The sequence below is a fragment of the Micropterus dolomieu genome, linkage group LG19 (genome assembly GCF_021292245.1).
Source record: "Micropterus dolomieu isolate WLL.071019.BEF.003 ecotype Adirondacks linkage group LG19, ASM2129224v1, whole genome shotgun sequence".
Classification (NCBI taxonomy): Eukaryota; Metazoa; Chordata; class Actinopteri; order Centrarchiformes; family Centrarchidae; genus Micropterus; species Micropterus dolomieu.
The window spans coordinates 22775031-22794854 of NC_060168.1; the positions used below are offsets into that span (position 1 = coordinate 22775031).

The 19824-nt window shown below is 39.5% G+C and overlaps 1 protein-coding gene across 7 annotated transcripts in view; it reads right to left on the bottom strand.

The window, feature by feature from the left end:
- diaph2 (diaphanous-related formin 2) overlaps positions 1–19824 on the bottom strand; it is a 470900-nt gene that overhangs the window by 386965 nt on the left and 64111 nt on the right. The gene's annotated exons all lie outside the window — the stretch shown is intronic.

Consider the following 19824-nt stretch of genomic DNA (forward strand, 5'->3'; position numbering starts at 1 on the left):
AAAGCTTAAGTAATTTATCGTCGAGTGCATACCTCAATCAAAAGTCAAGGACCCTGCCATCCTCTCTCTGCTCTTTGTGGTTGGTATTGACAACATTTGGTATTTTTAATAAAGACTTCCTTGAATTCCCAGGATCTGAGGGAGCTATACTGTCTTTCCCCTGGTGAGGGCTCAGTGCCGGCATGAGTGGGGTGAATGCTGCTTCCCAGGTGGCACCCTGAGAAGGCACTCAGATTCCTTAATGGAGACACCCACAGTGGAACAATGAAGGAATGGACAACTATCCTATGAAGCTTTTCAGGTTGGGCTCTATTTGAATGTGATCACAATTACAACCGGAGGGGGGGGGGGTACAGAATGGCAGATAAACAAGTGTGTGAATATTAATGTCGCACTTAGCAAGATCTCTGCCCTGGCAACACTATCAGAAACATCCAGGCCAATTAATTAGAGAATGGGACTTGACCTTCAAGGTGCATCCACTGCAGTTGTTTGTTGATAGGAAACAAGGACAGATTTGCTCATTTGAGAGTAGAGGGGTGGGGGGTAGAATAAATGGCTGTTTAATATTGGATGACATTAGCATGCATTTGTTTAATGCTAGGCAAAATTGTGGCCTATTCCGCTATATCTGGTGGACATAGTAAGCAGGAAAAGCCAATAAAGCTACAGTTTAAACCCCATCTGACTTGTGTGGCTCAAGTGACATATTACTCAAATCACAGTATTTAGAAAACATACAATACTAACACACACAAAAATAACACAATGCCTGATGAGGTGTTTCAAAAACACCATTCACACAGACATCACCAAGGCTTAGTAGATGTTAAAACATAAAGCTACTATCATCAATATAAAGAGCTTTCATTTACATCCATTATTACAAATGCTGTGGTTAACCCATCATACGTTATACTCACACACTGCACCCATGAACTGGCCAATTTATTCCAAAATCACGATGGTCTTAAAACCCAGTGATCAGTCCAACATAAAAAAGCAGCATTGGAAATAGATGATGATCGACATCTCAACCCAAAAAACCTGATTAAAGCATCTCTATTTATTAAGATTTTCTTGCTAGCAGTATCTTTTAGCTCCCAAGCTATTTTTACACCTCCCACCCGAACAAATATCACGAAAAAGAACATGAACACAATACAGCACATGAATAAAAACAGCTTTTCTAGCTGTCGTCTGTTAAAAACGAATATGAAATAAAAACAAAAAAATGTCCTTTACCATTACATTAATTCAACCAAAGCTGCTACACTGAATTTAAAGGTGAAGGTGTAGCTTATTAATGTTGCCAAACATTAGAAGAATCTCAGTTTCATAGTTAAATTCTGACATCATTGAAAATGAATGTTTTCATGCATCCAACATTGACACAAGTTGAAAACTCATTTTTCTAAGCTATTGATTTTTATGCCAGTATAGAATTAAAATGAAACCTTCAAATGTCTGCACATTAATAAGAGGGATCAATCGGTTACATCGCCCTGCGCAACTATAGTGAATGTTTTAACAAATTCATGGACACTGGGGAGTAAATCAATACTTCCCGACGTGAAAGGATGTAGTAGATCCCAGATTTTACTCACCACTATTTACTATATATATACTAGGTGCACATGCTGTTCACACACAATGCAATAAAGGGAAAACGGTTCTGCAAATATACAAGAGCCAGTCTGATGACTGTATTATTCTCCTAAACATCCTCATGTTTCCATATGCACGTACTGTATGTGTGTGTACGTGTGAATGCATTTGCATGGGTTTGTACTTGCACACATTCAGATTTCTGTTCACAAGCATGGTTATGTGTACTGTATGCTTTTGAAAAGATGACAGGTGGTGGGAGGGTAGTAGATCTTTTGAGACTTGTCACAGTGTTCCAGTTTATGAGCCAATGACAGGAGACACACACCCTTCCACATCAAAGTTTATTACAGTTCATCACCTCCCCACCTGCAGTGTAATGACATTTAGCCAATCCTATAAAAATCCCAGGAAACCTGTGGGTATAAATCAATGCCTTTCCACCTTTCCAGCTGCTGCTCACATCCATTATTAAAGCTTCCACATCATATTCAATAGAGTATGCGAGTGCTCTTATGACAAGCATGTGTACAGGTATGTATTTATGCCTGTTTTCCCCAAATCCGGCTCGGTGGACCAAATAAATAGACATTAATACAGATACATAGCACACACATACACACATAAAAACACACATAAACAACACACGATACTGTAGCATCTCCTCAAAACCCCCAGACCCGTGCAAAAAAGGATCAGTGTGTATCTCAGCTGACAAGCAGTTTACATAAAATCCCATTCGCTTCATTGAGGCAACCCCGCTAAGTGTATGGTTTGTTGCAACCTGGCACAGGACTGCACCAGATCCACCTGTCTGGGAATGGGGTTTCTGTGGTTTAAAAACCACATCTGGCAATTACATGTTTCTGTTCCTCTCACACGTACCTAATGCCTAATCAGATACAGATGCAGTGATTAGATTAATTCCAAAATATGGTATATAGACAGAGCCAGGTTTGTTGTTTCTGTGTTACGGTGTGTGTGCGAGCTTGCATGCATACATGTGCAAGTATGTAAGCTTGTGCTTGCCGATTATATGAAATGAGGGTTCTGGTGTGTGGTTCTTAATGTAGTCAATGACTACCCTCTGCAGGCAGGCTGAGTGAACATCAGGCGAGGGAGAGTAACAAAGGCAGGGAGAAGAAAGGAAAGATGATATGAAACAAGCAAAGTACAGTAGGGATTTAAATGCTGATGTACAATCATCAAATTTGAAAAAAAAACAAAACATGTGATGTTTTCAGTTTATTTTTGTCAGTCATTTATCAATAGTATGTACTGCAATGTCGTATGGTTGCTTGTGTTATTTTCCAAAAGACACATTTTTAGCACCATTTACCCAATTGATGATCTTCGTGCAGCTTTTTGACTACTTACTGAAAACCATTATTTAAAATGAGCCATCATTGTAGACAAGCACATTATCAAAGGGGAAATATGTTTTCATTGTAGCTGTGTTGTACAAATTTATGTTGTTAAAAGGAAAATTGTTTTCCTGTCGCAATCTGTGTCTCATGTACTGATCATTTAGGACATTTTTCACATTCAGCACATTCTGATGTAAATGTTAGCGCATCCCAAAAATAGTACAGATCTCTGAGAAATGATGATATCCATCATTATAATCAATTTTGAACTAGTGAATGGAAACTGACATAGGTTCAATGGAAGTTATGATGGTTTTGATGATAACATAATCACAATTTCAAGGACCAAATCAAGTGACATCACAAAATTCAGTCTTTATTCATTCAGCAACTTGAATCAGGGCTGTCTTGTGATACCTGATTGCTCAATATGACTATTTCAGAACAGCGCGCACTGTTGAAGGAACAGCTCAATTTCCTACAGAACTCCATGAAAAACATGAGCAACACTGAAACGATCAACAAACAAGAAAGCTAACCTATCGATACCATTGAAAGATATGTGCACATCCACACCGATTTCATTTCCATCTTTTTGAAGATGGGAGGTACATCAAGCTCTATTCCCCATAGGTTAAACAATTGCAGTTGAAGTACCTCATTTCTACACATCAAAAAACATTGCACAACATGAGTCTTTGTAGGAGCTGTTGAAAGAAAACAGTCAGTTTCCTGTCAAGGTGAACATCCTGACATCATTAGCATTATTTACTGCACTGACATCACGCAGAACTGAAGATTGTATATAAAAGGTGAAATATACCGCCTGGCATGGTGTGGAACTGCATCTTGATTTCTGCAGTCAGTGCAAACTGTACAAGGAAATTTTTAGTGGGAGGGGAGCAAAACATGATCATTTAAGGGGGTGTAGTATATCCTATGAAGACATCTTAATTTCTTCTCTCCCTCTCTCTAACACACACACTCACAGCCTGACTTTCTAGTACACTGCCCGGCCTCTTAACACATGTTAAGTACGGAGGTCAGCTGGATGCTAAGGGTCTCTCTGTTCTGTTAAAAAGAAGAATCAGCTTATTAAAAAGTGAGCTCTAGAGGAAGCATCCATGCTCCACCTCCCACTGCACATAACCACTTTACTAAGCTAATTAGCTACTTGGGCCAGTAGCTGGTGTCAGTGGGGGGAAACAACATATTTCACCCTGTCAGCTTCTACCGGTGACCTCAGCTGAACTTTTGATACACTATTAAAAGTAGATGTCCAGAGATGTCAATGTTGTCCGGCCGAAATCAGCTCGTCTTTATAAATTACTACAAGCCAGTGTCATTAATTAGCTTATAGGTCTCTGATCTTCCAAAACAAGGCAAACAGTTTTTCTAGTATAGTTATGACTGTGTACAAAGTTGTGTTTTCTCATGTGAACTAAACCATTTGTTTTTGACTGTGAAGCATGCTTCAATGTACCATGAATGAGTTAAAACTGCCTTTATCTAGCCATTCCAGTATCCCACCTTAACACAGATGAGTACAATAATTTGAAAAGCAAATAGCAATTACTGTAGATTCACTTCAATTGACATTAAATGGCTCTGGTTTTTCATCCACCTAGTTTTCTGTAATCAGAGTTGAGGATCATGCCTTTGCTTGAACCAAAGTAGTGAAAGAAAGAAAGACTCAGAAGGTTGTTGGATATTTTCAGTGTGTCTCCTTAAATGATCACTTACTGATTGCTTCCCGGTGCTGCCTTCTGGCACGGCAGCCTGGATCTTTGATTAGAAGAGACTACCCCATAATCACAAGTGTATGATTATGGCATTAGGCCGGATTCTTCACATCAGAATTTGCAATCAAGAAATTGGCGTCAGGGATCGATACAGTGCAGCACCTCATCTGATGGCAGAGCGGGGAGTTGAAATTGTATGTGGGGGGAGGAGGCTTAGGATCAATTAGGAAGTGACTGCCACATCCAGACATTACTTTTAATCTTCTAATGCATCGGCATAAAGGCGCGGGGCCCCGCGTTTGTCGGCTTCTAAGGAGAAGGAATCGATCCTTTCTGCACATCTTGACGCCAGTCTGTCCTGGGCCATTTCAACAGCATTCCAGGCATAATGAAAGAAGAGAGCCTAAATCCGCTTACCCTCCCTAAGTGAAGAAACTGTATTTGATGTCACACTTTAGGTGAGGCTGAAACATTTTAATCCTTTGAAATAGTTTCTAATACATCGGAATACCTGGTTAATCTCTCAGATGTACTGTGGTCTACTGTAGTGCTGGAGGCTTGCCTATTATGTGTTGACATCCTATTTCATCTTACTGATATGTCAAGCATATTAAGCGAGGTAAGAGGTATTGATTGGCCTGCAGAGTAACACAACCAACAACCTCTGAAAAACACAACCAGATGTGGAAGTTTTTCTACTATTCCTTTACTATGAAGCCAATTATTGAACTCAGAATTGAGAACCCATGATACACTGGCAAACTATTGTACTGTGGGTAATATTGTTTCATTGGCTAATCTAAACTGTCTTGAACAGATTCATGCTACAATTGTGGTGAAAATAATACAGGGCCTTGGTGTGTTGTATGGAGTCCTTATCAGTGTCGTCAATGCGGAGTATGTGGCTCATTCAATTAATCAGGCATCATTTAAACCAGCAGGCTTGGTGACAGGGGACCCAATCACTGGTGAAAAAAGGCCATTCCCGACATTCCCATTCCATGTCCCCTGCACTAATGCACTGTGGCAACCTTCTAACTATCCAATTCCAGGCCTAGACCCCCGTGGTTTACACAGTCCCTCAGCTTCTTCCCAGTCCCCATCACTTCATTTTCATTAGACCCCACACCTCTATCAAAGGGAGGGCCGAGGGAAGCCATAGCTCCATCTCATGTCAGAAATTTGCCTCTAAGGTATAGGAAACTGAGGGAGAGAGTGCAGACAGAGTGGGGAGAGAAAGAGAGGGAGCAAGAGTGATGATGGAGAATGAAGAACCCAGGGCCTCCCTGAGCATAACAATTGTGAGGGAGTTTAGCCAGAGCAGAAAAGCGGAAAAGGATCATTTTGTGTGGGTGCATGTACACAAAAGGTGTGCAAGCGCACATGTGCTGTGTATGTGCACATTTACGTACATGGTTGTGTGTTTACAGTGGATGGATAAAATAAACACTGCATCAAAAGGGATATTAATATTTAGAAGACTACAGCACAACAACAGAGGCAAATCATGTTAGATGAATGACAATTGCTAGAGTGTGTCTACAGCTGCAAAGGCAGTCTCATAATCACAACTTTAATATGTGAATTTCTGAAGCAACATGAGGCAAAAAAGTCATTACCTGAACCATAGGCTCACACACATCAGTCATACACACACACACACACACACACACACACACACACACACAAAATAAAACCTGAAATGTGACATGAAAATTTGTCTTAAAAGTCATGGCAATATCCAGTATTCATAATCTTTTCAGCAGCAGCAAAGGTCCCATAAAACAGCTGATACAACAAAAAAATAGCCTCGTCATTAAATTAACCAACACATTTGTAATAGTTGGTTATAAGCCTTCTTTAACCATTTTAGAGAAAGCTAAAGGTTGTTTTCCAGGCAAATTATCTGTTTACAGCAGCTGTTCTGTTACATTCATGTTAAGGGCAACTAGCACTTCCTTGTGGTTACTTTAAGAGTGCTGTCAGCTGAATGTCATTGCTGTATTGGTTAATTGTGATCACATGGGTAGGGTCATAGTTCAGACCAGCCATTTTGGATTAGTTTGGAAAGTTTAGGTGATTCATCTTTGTTTTATCTTTGGCATCCACCTGTATCGAACCCTGGAGAAGCTTTGATTGTGAGTTATATTACATGTTTTGACTTTATACATGAGTATCGATGCATATGTTGTTGTATAAATTCATATTTGGTGAGATTTATTGATCATTACATTACCTTGTTGCCATGTGTAGTGCAGCCATATGTTTAATTCCAGCATGTACATTTCTACACTGTTTTTAGTTACATTAATAGCTTTTTTGTGTGTTTGCTCTTAGTTTCACAGAGTTGTTGAAAAACACTGTAAGAAAGCAAGTTGATGAAGACAAACAAGTAAACAGCCCTCAACTTTACTTCCACGTCTCACTCATCATTTAACCCTTTCAGTGTCTAAGACATCTGTTTAGCTATCTGTCACCTTGTGTAGAGCCACACAAGCAGTGGACAGAATAGCAGCCATACGTGATCTGTAAACATGCTCTGTAGTGAAAGGCAAATAAAATTATTGAGGTTAAAAATTTATCTCTTGATAATTTTTTAGATGTCAAAGAATCGCAGACAAATGGCCATTAAAAGTGCACCCTCACAGTTTTGTCCAACCAACAGTCCAAAACCCAGACACACACAGCTTTTAATTATGTAAATATGGCATATTTGCTTTATAAAGGACTTAAAGGATTAAATGTTTAGCAAAATTGCTATTAACGTACTTGTTTAACTCTACTGTAACACTGTAGGCAGCCATTTTGGGAAATGTCATGACTGATGATTGTTCTCAATGCTTCTATCAGAATTGTGAAACTATTTTTAGATGAAAACTATTCATAATATTTGCATTTTCCCATCAAAATCTGCCCCTCAGAATTCAAGGGTCATGAATACCAACACTAAATCCATCACTCTACATAGTTTACCTGATGATCAGGCATGTCAATAAATGGAAGGCTTTGGTTTGTAGATTATTAAGCAATCAATCATCCCTGAAAAAAATACTAGAAGGATATATATATCCATTTATTCCAAAGCAAAATTGTACTAATTTCCATCTACAAACAGTTCAGGAACTGAAAGACAGCACAACAAGAAAAACTTTTCTAAAGGCATAATGTGCACCAATGCCTTAATATCTATAGATACTCTTATACTGTCGGGTATTTGTTATATGTTCCACAGTCTGTGTATGTGTGTGTGCACCCAACAGTGAAAGGAAAACTAGTCCTGCTGACAGATTCTAAACCTGACCTGAACGGTGACCCCTAGCAGCAGCCCATGTAGCGAAAGATGGACAAGCTGGCAGGATGCCGAAGCTTGCCAACATCTTCTCTTTTCTCAGCACTCTCAGGGACCGATAAAGCTTTAAAGGTGCTGCTGAGATGCTGAGACCAATAGCACAGAACCACCACCCCCACACACATCTAAGAAGAAATGATATTCTGTCCTGCAGAGAGAGAAAGTTATAACTCTGAGATCTTCAACAGTGCCATGATTAAAAAGGTGGAGTGAAACATAAAATGAGTAAAAGAAAGAAGAAATTGGCAAATGTTCATTGTGACTGTGTAATTGCCATTCTATGTATGTGTAAGTAACAGATACAGGAAAAGACAGTACAAAAGAGAGAGTTACTGCTACAAAAGCAGGACAGTGCAAAATTGTGTGTGCATAAAAGGGAGCACTGCCTGATAACTCAGGCATCGTTTTATATCTTATTAAAAGGCAAAACGTAAAGTTCTGCCCTCCAATCAGATGCCCAGACATAAAACTAAATTTAAACAAAATTTGTATCTGAGAAAAAAATGTGGTAAAATACATAAAATAAAAAAAGAGACATATTTATTGTACATTTTTGTGACAACAGAATATATAATATGCAATTTTTAATTTTGAGGTATATTGAGTATGCTGGAAGGTTCAAAATTTTCTGAACCTTCTAGCATACTCTATATACCTTTCTGAAAGCATAATCCACTTTTAGAAAGTAAGAGCGGCATCAGGATATTATTCAGGGGTTCAAAAATGTGCAATAGAATCACAACACACTAGTTTTCCCCAGCTCCTTATTGGTGCATGCAAAACAAACCCCAAAAAACTGGTTTGATGCTTCCTCTGTATTTATTTATTCTTTTGCCAAATCTTCTGTAACTACAGAATAGACCATCTGCTTCCTGTTTACACTGGCATGCACATGCCCAGTGCACCTGAACGGGTCCTAGCTGTGCGTTTTCAGTCGTTTTAATGTAGACGGAGATCAACTCCAAAACGCAGTTAAAATGCTGGTATGGACAGAGATCGTGTTCGTTTTAATTCTCCATTTATAAACTAAAACGGAGTAGTGTGGATGGGGCCTTAGTTTCCCTACCAGTCAGTCGGAACTGAAGAAGTCCTTTAGATGAGGGACTAAACGTCTTCCAGTATCTTCAACCAAGTCCAGTTGCCCTTGACTTTAACCTTCGTTGGTTAGAGTTTCAGTGGTACAATGGTCTCACCATATGCCATGGTATGGAAATTGACAGTTATCATACCCAACAGAGAATCTCACTTGCATGTGCGCATCTTTTTATTTATTTTCTAAAGGGAGCCTTTTTATACATACTTCCATTAAGAGGGTTTCAAATTTAATTCAAATTATAATAAAGTGTTTGTTCAACCAAAACATCCACCACTTAATATAAGTACCAAAACTCAAACCTGCTGTACCTCAAATTTCAATATATAGCCACATTTAAAAAAATATCTAATTTAAAACACCTGCTAGGTAGTATGTGTGGGTTATTTTAAAGAAAACAGAGGTGGTGTTAAATTAGAAATAGGTGGTGTTTGAGTCATGCTCTGTGTCTAAACATAACGATCTGGCATGGTCGTTAACTTGTAAGGGTAAGATAGAAATAGGAGTCCCTGTGGGTCCCAGCCACTCCATTTCAACCGTAGCATCCCAATTAAAAGAGTCACAGGGCAGAGAGGTTCCTCAGCTATGCAGGAAGAAAGTGGTTCACAGTCCTCCATCTGAGAGGGATGACGAGTTAGGAGATTGCTCAGATTTAAATGATAATTTCTAGAGTAAAGAGAAAACCTCATTGATCAATTCATGTCACAGCTGTATCCAAACATAACTTTTGGCAGTCAATATAACTGCACAATACGTTGACCAATATCTAAGTAATTGTTCAATAATCATGAAAATTAGTTCTTTATTTTAAGAATTAATAATAGAGCAGCACAGAGCATGAAAAATAATTTCTTCATACCTTAAAATAGCAAAGGTTATTGATGCTGGTGGTAAGAATGTCACAATGAGCATAGTTCAAAGAAAAATAAATGTATTCTGCTTCAACTAAGATGCAAAGTTTGCATTCTTCTGTGTTCATTGTCACAAAGTACACTGAGTGATGATTCCCCCTTTTCCACAAAGACAGGAAAAGTGACAAAAAAAGAGCAATCTCTCCAACAGCATCCATTTAGATTTGCCTCAGTTTCCCTCCATTAGTTCTTCTAAACTTGACTAGCCAACTGCAGCTTTCATTTAAAGCAATTACATTATTTTGGATTTTCTTATTGTAATCATCTGCAAAAGGAGCACTCATTATGTTGTTACCGGCTTTCCGTCCTTAAAACCTAATGAAACAGACAGTAACAAATAGGCTGTATAATCACTGGACCTAGGAAAAAGTTGCTTTAAAAAGCCTATTGTTTTCATTTCGTTTGCATTGTTGAACATACACTGAGAAATAAAAAAATATGGCTCAGAGTAGTGTTGTTTTATCTATCTAACAAAACAAATAACTGCACAAGATTCTGCTGATAAAAGGTCAATTCAAGGAATCATACATCCCACTCTTTACACTGTTATAAATTTCTGTTTTAACTGACTGTAAGTAGTTATAAATATTTTAAGATATGACAATCTCCATTATCAGACAACAATCGTCAGAAAAAGTCAGCAACACTTTAAGGTATTAAGATGCACACTTGATGTACAGTAAATGACCGAAAAGCTGAGACTATTTATTTCTGACACTATATTAACTCAGTATCAACACAGCGTTGGTACATATGGAGGTACAAAAAATGCCATAAATATTGAAAATGGACAGACTATAAGTCACAAATAGATATTACAACTTGATAACACAACACACAATCTACACATAGATTCAGAATCCACAAACAAACTCCTCATGATCAACAAATGTAAAAAAAGATCTACAAATAGATTTAAAATCCACAAATGGACACATCATGACCAAGGTTATTATCGTAAATGAAGACGAACGAAATAACGAAAACTAGATGTGAAAAAACATTGTCTTTAACTGAAATAAAAATACAAACGAGGCAACCGCGGTTACGACGAGAACCCCATGTAACGTTATGGGGAGGCTAACTTTGCCAGGAGACCCAGGTAGGGATCGTCTGCGTATTTGGTGGGATTTGAACATGTTTTCTGTTATCTTTTATACATAGCCTACATGTGTACAAAATAATATGAACGCAACAACTGTATAGAGCTTTGTTAAGTTTAGTTTGGGTTGCAGGTAGTGAGTCACTGTCTTCTTTTCCTTGTTCTGTTCTGATGGTCTGCCCATTGATTGTCAGCTCCCCTTGTACTGGGTTAACTGTCTGCTGGTCATTATATTTACTGCATGTCAGCCAGTGTGTGTTTTATGGGCTCATTCATATCTCAGCCAACCTGTCTCTTTGTGCTTTTAACATAGAATCTATTTTTTGATTAATATAGGTTTACATTTTAATATAGCCTTACTGCTTTCCAGTCATACTTACCTTCACCTGTTTTTTGTGGCTCCAAAGGGGGCATCCACTATCTTCCAATTTCTTAGCTGTCCATCATCTACATTTATTGTATTTCACCTATTTAACCAAGAATGATAGAGCTAGAGACTGGTGTAATTAATTTCTTGGGACCACTGGGTAGTAGAAATAGGGTAGTTTAGCTCTTGGGGTTTTCTGTATGTATGTTTTAAATTATACCGTAGATGTAGCATGTGCTTCATAGATTTGTAGCATTTATTTAAATCTAAAGTCTAAATAAACACAAAACAAGATCTACAAATAGATTTAAAATCCACAAACATCTCATGATCTACAAATATAAAACACGATCTACAAATAGATTTAAAATCCGCAAACAAACTCTTTATGATTTACAAAGAGAAATCAGTGACTTGTACTTGACAACCAGAATTTGAATGAATGCAAAGTGATTTGTGTGTGCATGAGGGTCATATTATGTTTGTTGATTGTGTTACATTTGTTTTCAGAATTTTGGCACTACTGTTTAGCTGTTTTTCCCATTAGTCTAACTTGTATTTTTAAACCACTGTATAAAGACATTCTTACACAGTGCAATGCTCAGCATAAAAGTGTTGAATCTGTGTTAGCAGATCGCTGTGCATTTACAGATCCCTCTGCACATGTCTACAGATCATTTTGGCACTCTCTTTCTGCAGAGTACGATCCACACATGTAGTCAGCCAAACAGGGGTATTGCATCTAAGTGATGTCACGTCCCCTCAATAAGCCCTTTTCACAATAAGAGCAGACACTTCTCAGATGGGTGGGCCCCCTGCCAGTTCTCTGTAGCCGCCGTAACAGCGCTGAGAGGCAGGCTCACCCTCCCCACACAGAGTTTGGGCAGCGCTGAGGAAGGACGGACAGACGCTCACAAGTTGGGCAGTCAGGTAAGCAGTAATAACTAACTATATATTTAATTGTGCAACATTTAATAAAAAGTAACGCTATCACAGCCTACTGCCGTTCTGCACTAACTTACTGTTAACTCTGTCTAGATTATGTTTTACATTTGCAGATAATGAAGTCTGTGGATTTTAAATCTAAGTACAATGCTTTTTTGACTCATAGTCTGTTCATCTTCAGTGATTATGACATCGTTTTTTCACCACAGCGTGTCAAGACAAATGCGACGCAATCTACAAACAGAACATGATCCTCACCTGCACACAAATCACTTTGCATTCATTCAAATTCTGGTTTTCACGTAAAAGTCAATAATTTCTATTTGTGTGTCATGATGTGTTTATATGTGGATTTTAAATCTATTTGTAGCTCGTGTTTTATATTTGTGGATCATGAAGAGTTTGTATGCTGATTCTGAATCTATGTGTAGATTGTGTTTACAAGTTGTAATATCTATTTGTGACTTATAGTCTGTCCATTTTCCATATTTATGGTATCGTTTTACCTCCATAGATAAATGCATGCTATTAATCCACTGCTTTCCAACTGATGCAACACAGAGACAATCTGCCTGTTTTATCTGTAACTTCACCATCTACTGAGGAAGTCCTACCTCTGCAATCTACAGACAAACCATGCCAGCATATGGATGCAGGCGTGCACACACACACACACACACACACACACACAATAATGTGTAGTGAGGATACTCACTGTCTGTCAACTTATATTAGGGCAAAAGAAGAAGCAGTCTGTCGAGGGAAAAAAGTGGCCAGCTAGGAGATATGTGTGCCTGCCTGACTTGATTTTCACCTACTGCCAACAACAGGGGGTGAAGTTAATGAGGTTGTTCCCTGGTCCTATCACTACCAACCCTGATGTCCTCCAACACTCTATATATCCTCATTTCCTAAGCCATCATCATGAAGTCTACTCCTTGCCACATTTTTCTCTGGAAAGACAATGCCTCCACATATCTGAAACTGGGACACCATTTGTTCATAAACACAGACATTGAAGACAGAATGGACTAAAGCATGGCCGTGCGAAGTCACGGTGACATAGCACATAATGTGTCATAAAGTAACATATACAGTCAGGCTCAAAGACAAGTAAAACAGGTAAAAGGATGAAGACAAATGCTGAAATAATAAGAACAAGACACAGACATGACTTAATGAAAATGTAGCCTATATGTGTATATGAGTGTGTATGTTCACACGTCTGTGCAGATTCATCTACGAGTGAGCAATGATGAAGCCAAGTATGTCAAATCATTGAGCCTGACACTGACAATGACTGACCCAATGCCCAACCTCATCACAAGGTCAAAACGAGGAAATGGGTTAGTGAGAAATTTGAGGACAGAGGGTGCATTCTAAGTATATGCTCTGTCACTCCACTTCCCGCTGAAAATAACAGAGCAGTTGAACAAACTTAAAATTATCTGCTGAACCGCAGCAACCGCAAAATATTGTGGCCTTCATATAAATCGCATCACTCTAAATGGCTAAAAAAAATACAGATGTGCAGCTTTAAAGCAGACAGAAGATTTTAACATTTTAACTTTTTAACATACAATAATAAAGCTCTTCTTCTGTCATATTTGTGGGAGAACTGGAAATAATGCTTACCTTCCCCATGCAATTATTACTGTAGTAATACAATCTGTAAATTATTAAGTTGGTGTTACAATGGCTAACCTCATCCAATCATGCCGGTGTGATCTATAATTCAACAAGGGCTGCTGAGGTTCCCTTATTATTACCAACACACTGGAATTGCAAATGAGCTCACTACTCACCCTCGCTCTGTGTCACTCTATCAGTCTGTCTTTCTCACTATCTCTCTCTGTCTGTCTTGTCTGCCTCTGTGACTCCATCTCTCTCTGAACTTGACAACAGCACACACTCCTAAATTCATCACATACATTCGTTGTGCATCCACTGTGCATGAAAATCATCATTAGCAGCCACTCTTTGCTATAAAAACTTTTACTCTAAATGGAAATCCGGCAATGATATCAGTGTTACTCCAAATGGCATGAGAGAGGGTGAGGGAGTGAATGTCGCAAAAAAAGCCTGTTTGATCATCTTCCTAATTACGTCGGTAACAATACCCAAGTTGTTTTGCACAGAATCAGCTAGAGAATATGCAAATAGGCACCGCTGCACTGCACTTGTATGCTGAGTCTGGGCAGAAGAAAAAAGTGCATTGTGGTGCTTTCTTGTTTTGAATTTCAAAAGGAAAGTGAAAAACGTTTCCAAGAATTCTCTTTATAACCCTAGGCATTAATTCTGCATATTACAATCAATTATAGAGATCTGAATAGCAGATTTATATGGCGAGAACATCTGGAGAGGAGGACTTCAATGAGACTATTGTATCAAAAAGGACTCCTCTGTGGAAATGAAATGTTATGCTGCAACCAAAGGCTGTGAGAGACCAGAAACAGGGTTAGGGGTGCAATTAGGACAGAGGAGACAGCAGAAAACTCCCTGATTGATGGTGTTGCATATTCAGTAACACACTGCTAACACAGGAGGACAAGCAGCCATGGACAGCCACACATGCCTCAATATAGGCACATAAAAATACAAGCATATACACCCACTCACACATGCACGCACACACACACACACACACACACACACACCATCAACGAAGAAAAGTACTACAGAAACTCAATCTCATTCACGTCCCCAACTTTACTGAACCAATTTCTTCCAAACACTAAACCACAAGCATGTAACACAATAGCAAAGAAAAATACACCAGGAGATTAAATAAGGTGGATTCCAGAGAGCATCTCTTGTCTTGTATCCTAAGGTTACATGTATTATAAATCTTGCAACACAAGTATTCAGACTAACACTTCTCTCAGTACTTGACTTCTTCAATAGCACATGGATGGGTATATGATAGGATTAGATTCCTGTGCTTTGTTCTTTTCATCAATTATCTTGACTACTTCTGCCTTTGAGTCTTATTTGCATGCACTTATACATTAACACCACTCATTAACACCACTCTGGGAAATGTAACAGTGCATGTAATATTAATCTGCCTGTGTGTGTTTGGATGTACGTTTTGTGTTAAAGACAAAAACGTCACTGACAAAGACAGTTTTGGCCGTACAGGCCCTTGTGCACTTGTGTTCTTTGTGTTCTTCTGTTCAATATTTAAAATGACAGAGAGTTAGGGTAGCGACCAAGTGGGGCCTTTCTCTTATCTATCTATCTATCTATCAATGAAGGCCCACTGAGACAAAGACACATGCATTAAGCAAAGCTTTTAACAGCCCAAATCCCAAGTGAGAGCTGAACTTTTGCCCAAAACAGGAAACCAGAGGCCTGAACAGGCCCCTCTAGGGTTTGTCCTGGCAGGGCTGCAGCTACAGCCAGGGAGTGACTATTTTCCCTTCACATGTCAGCTCTCCAAGGGTGTACAGGCTAGAGAGTACACTAAGTTCACAGAGATGTGATGGAGTGCTTGTGAAATCCAGGAACACTGACAAGGGACAGAGATGAACAGTGGCATTTCTGAGAGTGTGCACAGAACAAGCAAATAGGCTTTGGCGGTATTTATTTTTTCATGCCTTCCTGACATTACACCGGGGTATTTACGGTATTTGTGTAAAAAACAACAACAAAAAAAAACATAAAGCTGAGCTGCTTGTAATAGAAGTCACAGTAACATGTATGGCCTTGTCTAGCCTACAATGCTGTGTGTCTAATATGTGTGTGTTTCTAATATGCAATTGTAATCAAATCGAATCGTGAGACCAGTGAAGATGCACACCTTTAGTGTGTGTGTGTGTGTGTGTGTGTGTGTGTGTGTGTGTGTGTGTGTGTGTGCACGCACGTTCTTTACCAACTGCTGTAAAAATTAAGGGGATTATCACATGCAGATACTGTCAGGTAATTTCACCCAACGTCACATGCCTACGTTGAGGGTGTACGCTACAATATATCACCTCAAAACAGCATCTCCGCATCAGTTTAATAGAAAGGGGATCATCTGTATTTTTAACAGTATTGAAAGTCACACCGTTACGGCTGGGTATCAGTACTCTTAAGGTATCGACCAAAATAGCCCAGTACTGAGAATTATCGAAACTTCTCCGGTCAAACAAGTACTGCATTTGATCCTTTTTATATCCAGATCAGGGGGAAAATGACTATACCTGCTATGTGCCCGCACGGCACTTGTAAGCCTCAGCATCATCTGCAGTCTCAGACATGTATGTCACTGTTGCATGTTAATCACCACAGGCTTGGCTTTCCGTTTGTTTCAACATTCATTTATTTTTATTTGCTAATCATTTGTCACATATCGATGTAGTTGGTGTGGTGAGCTACATGTGCAGGCTTCCTTTTCCTTTTGCTTGCTTCTTTACAGTCTTTAGTGTGGGTTAGAGACTTGTTTAAGCCGCTTCCTTACTTGTTTTCTACTTCTTACTGCCATCAGTTTGGAGCAGTCTGCAAATCAACCACTAAAGGAAAAAGTAATGGCGGAGATCTTTAAATTCAGTTCTTCGAGATTTAACTAAAGTTAACTTAAGTTTTGGTTTACTGTTAAGCTAGTCGTTAAACACATATAAAAGTGAGGTTTTATGTGGCACACATGCACAGATATAGCTTTGCCACCACTAAATCAAAAACATAACAGAAGGGAAACCACACAAATAGCGTGTAAAGTGATATGGGTTTGAACGGCAAGCAAAAAGGTGTACACAATTGCAAATGCACATATTCTCACACAGGCAAGGAAGCACAAACGAATACACAAATGCCACAGCCAGCTTGCCATCTCTCTGCGGACAGGAGGAACACTCCCGCCACATCATCTCAGAGTGCTTTTCATCACAGTGTGACAACATGTCAGCTCCAGTCCCCGTCACTACGCCACACTGCATTGATATTCACCAACTGTGCAGCAGCCTGGGACACAACACAACCATGCCAAAAATATGACACTGGAAGAATAACTCTCCTGCATTTACTTGCCTATACACACACCCACGTGCACACACTGAGACGGTCACATAGATGCACATGTGTGTGCATACACGCCAATATCACCCAATGTATGAAAACCACAAGCAACTATCCACACAAAAGCAGTGAGGTAAGTAAGTCTGTCATCCATATGCGGCTAGTCACATGTACTAAATTACATATACTCGTTTACGTCCCCATCAGTTAAAAAAAGTGTTTTTGTGCTCGGCCCTAAAAGAGAAGCTCTTCATGTCCCTGTACATGATATCAGGGATCCGCCCTCGACCACCTGTCAGCTGGAGTGACACACTGATTTATTGACTGACTGACAGTGCCAATTCTGTATGTGTTCACTCAAAACCCATCCCACAAGCTACGCTCAAAAATTACTATTCAGCACCCACTCACATTTACAACCCTGAGGCAAAGAACAGGAGACTTGGGGTGAGGGAGGGTGCGACGGGAGAATGCGGTGCCGTGTGTGTGTGTGTGTGTGTGTGTGTGTGTGTGTGTGAGTGTAAATTTAATGTGTTTTTGTCTGTTTGTTTGTGTGTTTCAGTGTGTGTGTTTGGGGGGTTGTACACCATGTTGCGATTTAATTACTCTAATTTCTATCTGTCATTTGCAAAAGAAAAAAGAAAATGCCACAATAAAACAATCATCAGAGGTTCTATACAAAAACACAATGGTGACTGGTAAACAGTTTTATTACTTTGCCATAACATGAGGATATTAAGATTTTTATGAATGCATTTACACTGCAGGAGCTGCAGTATAAAGTATGAATCATTGATGATCTCTTGACGTGGAGGGGATATGAAATTGATGAGGAATCAAATAGGCATCCAAGTCAATCTGCTCAACAAATATTGCCTGCACTGGAACACCAGGTAAGCATGTAATGAAATTTCTAGTGCAGTCTAAAAATCCTTCACAAGAGTGTGATTATGCATCCTCTCTTTTGACTGCTCTGTATCTCTTGCACAAACACAGCCCTGAGTGTGAATACAAACACATTGGCTGGGGAGATGCATTCAGTGGAGCAATTAAACGTCCCTGTGCGTCTGCATACAAACTATCAGCCAAATCAGACTCTACAGGTATCCTCTGTGGAGAGGAGGTAGTGTGGATTAATCCACCCCTGCGTGTCGGAGCTGCATGGTTGCTCCACCAGCCAGGACTACTGGGCTTGTTAAAGTTGATTTATTAGGCCTCTGTTTACTCTGGCTTTCCCAGGCAAGGCAAGGTCAACAATAATGGTCCTCTGAATGGGAATAAATCTCGACCTGGCTACATGGCCCACACTGCTTTCCCCCAGCAACCTTTCATGGCATACAAGATCAAATCACCCCCCTACTGCCACCCCACTCTCATGCACACACCCACACTGTTTCTATCCCTTACTAACCGGGGTATCAATTGGGAACATTCTGAATTGGTGCCTCTTCTGCGATGACTTTTTTTCCTTACTGTATCCTCTCACCCCCACCTTCTAGCTCTGCTTGATGTTGCATCTGTTCATGCATGTGGGAGTGAACAACAGTTAAATCAATTAAGGCCTTCATTTTTACGTAGCCTGAGGTAGGGGGGGGGGCAAGGAGACAAAAGAGTCAATATGGCTTCTACACACCCAGTCTGATAACAAGGTGCACCCGCACACGTGCTGATACACGATTGCTGATAAAACAATACATCACTTACACATGAAACTTGCCAAAATCTCTCGCTCTCTGATACAAGGCTGACAAGACAATTTATTTGAGCAGTTTGTGACCTCCTAGAACAAGGGTAGTAGGGAAAAACAACTTTGTTTCTTTATCTATTATTTATTCCTTTCCAACCCTATCCCTCAATCTCTGCAGGGCAGGACACATAAAGCCATAACTTCTACATGTGAAGAATCTGGACACAAATGGAGCTCTTTAAATCTCACAAATTGTCCTGCAAAATTAAACACCCACGCTGATGGACAAATGAAACAGGCCATGGCTTGGCTTACATGCTTGTACACATGTTTGTCGAAATATTCCACTCTTATCAACAAACACTTTATGCCTTTCGTGCATCTGCCTCACTTCACATTGCAGGGGTGGAATGATAAGAGTTGGATGTGCTATTTCCAGGCCTTTTAACATTAAAAAGCAAAGGAGCAAGAAAAGGTGATAAATATTTCAATGCTCAGTAGACTACGCTGCATGGTCAGTAAAGAAAGAAATATGGATGATTTCTCAGAGCAGCTCTATTTACAGATGTAGCCATTATAGAAATATTTTTTTTCATAGTCACTGCAACATTGCTGCAGTGGTGCTCCACTGTGGGCAACCTTGTACCACTGAAAT